Source organism: Phalaenopsis equestris, unplaced genomic scaffold, assembly GCF_001263595.1.
Source record: "Phalaenopsis equestris unplaced genomic scaffold, ASM126359v1 Scaffold000932, whole genome shotgun sequence".
NCBI classification, from domain to species: domain Eukaryota; kingdom Viridiplantae; phylum Streptophyta; class Magnoliopsida; order Asparagales; family Orchidaceae; genus Phalaenopsis; species Phalaenopsis equestris.
In genome coordinates, this window is record NW_018165371.1 from 759,717 (window position 1) to 762,703 (window position 2,987).

A 2,987-nucleotide genomic window follows, 5' to 3' on the forward strand; every position below is an offset into this window, starting at 1 on the left:
AAGAATTTTGAGATATTAAAAACTACTATTTATGCAAAACACTGTAATTAAATGAAACTAATAAACAAGATTAGAAATTATTAAATATTATATGTGTTAAATAGGAGTAATCCTATCCTTTACCCTTTGGTCCAGGCATAAAGAACATTGAGTAATCCTATGCTTATTTAATGAATCCATGGCTAGGTTGGGAGGATACCGGCTCTCACTTTGGAGCTCCCACGTTCCCCTCGCCTGAGGGCTAACATCTTCGCTTCAGTACTCAAACAATAGGACCGAATTGGGGATTTTAGTCTGTCACCCTAAAATCTCCAATTCTACGCCCATCAAAGTATATTTCCTTATTTATTTGCATTCAACTCCCATGAACTTAACCATCCATGGAATCTAAATGTGGTTCTATTTTGTTGAGAATTACACAACCCTCTAGGGTCTTAATGCAAATCTTAACACTACAACAAGCCTTTATTGTAGTGTAAATAAAGTGCAAGTAAAAACATCACATTGATAATTAAATCCGCTTCTAACATGCATCACAAAATCCTAAACATGAATTCTACTCAAACTAAACATGAATTCTACTCATTACAAAAAAAAAATAAAATAAAAACAACGACATAATCTTTCCATACCATTATTTTCAAACAAGAAGAGAGAGTAAGAGAAGCCCATCGCAAAGCACGAAGAAAACACAACAGAAACTTCATTTAACCAAAGCAAATCCACTGGATAAGTGTTTACAAAAATCAAAAGATAATGAAGAACACAATACTTTTCTTTTTCCCTTTGAAAGAAAGACAAATATCTCTCCCACAAAGTCTCCCGCCGATCCATACAATGCTAGAACATCTCCTTACAACTTCTCTCAAAATCTCCTCTCCAATCTCTCCAAAAGGGTCGAAATCTACATTTCTACTCCTATTCTAAAAATCCTAAACTTTCTTCACACTTTTCCTAACATTTCTCTCACAAAAAAAATCTTTTTCTAACCTAAATTCGTTCTTTTAAAGTGTAGGGATGAAGTTTGAAGAGTTTCCACAAGAGTCCTTTCAAAAAGCGTCCAAATACGTTGAATTTCGATCCATAACCGCCAAAAGTTGGTCCATAGTCATCCCAGGCGCTGTCGGTGGGCTCGAGGGCGCTGTTGGCAAGCTTTTCTGTCATTTTTCGATCTTCTCGGATAAATCTCGCCGTCAGCGCCGTTTTGGGTGCCGTCATCGAGCAGACTGCGCAGCTCCACCATTTTAGCTCTATTTCGCCTCATTTCAATTGTGTTGTGTTCCTAACAGATAACCCTACAAAATAAGCATGAAAACAACCTTCCTTTAAAGTGTAATCTCATTCAAAAATATGCAAGAAGTGTAAAAGAGATTAAGCATCGAAATACTTATCGAAATGTGACAGAGCAAAATTTCATTTCTTGCTCGTTTTTTGCTCCAAATTGCACCATTTTTGCATATTTTTGCTCCAATGACCATAACTCATCATACCTGCAACAAAACATAAATAATACCCTTATTTAAAGTGCAATATCATTAAAAATAGTGTAAAATAAGTATGAAAATCTCAACATATTTTTCTTTGGTCAAAATCCCCCAAACTTAACTATTACTTCTCCTCAAGTAATTTGAGTACTACATAAAAGTTATGATCTATTATAGTAAAGTTTTAATTCGGAAATACTATAAGCTTAATTTAAGTAAATATCATAGTGAGATTTTCAGAAAAAAATTTAAGTAATTAAATTAACTCTGTAGGTACAAGATTATCTAGTCATCAAGTTTAAGAGTTCTAATTTTCTATTCATTTCAAGAATGACTATATGTTGTAATATCAAGCCACTTAGAATAATCAAATGATAGGAACTTCATGAGAACACTATTAGTAAAAGATGTTAATCCATAAATATAAGTTCAGGAATGTATTTAGGTTTTCCCTTTAGGTAGGTCTAGTGAAGCCAATTTTTGATTTGACATCTCCTCAAGCTTCTCCTCACTTTTATATATACATATTTTTTTTCTTTCTTTTCTTTTCTTTCTTAGTTGGATTACTTTCAATCTTATATATTTTTGTTTTCTTTTCAGAGATTGTTGTCAATCCTTTCTTTTTTCTTTTTTTTAAGTGAGGATTACAATATCTGGATAGCCTTTAATGATTTAAACATCATCTTTCTTTCCCTTTCCCTAAATTTGAAACTCAAAGCATTCCTTTACCTTATAAATATTTCATAGTTTTTACATCATTGAGCCCCAATCTTTTCTTCTCAAATTAATTTCCAAGATTCTTAATACTTTAAAATATAGTTTCCTTTACTTTAAATAGTTAACTATAGTCTTATTCTCTTATACTAAATATCTTAATCTACAAAATTAATTTTCATTACAAAAATATTCCTTTAAGTCTACCATAATATTTAAAATATCTACAAAATATAATTCTCTGAATTAAATTTAATACATAAAATCATATTAATAATTTTTGAAAATATTTAAATTGAGAACGTCTAGTAGTTAATCTTTTTCTTCCCTCCCCCAAACTTGCATTTTTAAATATTTTACAATTTAATTCCATAAAATGTAGCAGAAAGAAAAAGTAATTAAATCTACTAGCTACTGCAACATCCTATCAAATTTATATACGTGCATAATCAGGATAAAAAGATAACATAAGAGAGTAAATATAGCCTAAAACATGCATGCAATAATATTAAACTAAAAGAAAGTATATTCACTATAAAATTTCATTTTTCTTCCTACCCCAAACTTGATTTTTACCATGTATAACATTTAGTGCAGAAAATATAAGTAGGAAGAAAAACAGTTTAGAAATTCTATCTACCACAAATTTCTATCAAAAACATCTATAATTATTTATTAGGATAGAAAACATGTAGTAGAAAGTAAATCTAAACTAAACATGCCACAATGAAATTAACTAAACAAATTTATAACTAGCATAATATGTATCAGCATTGAAATATAAAAATG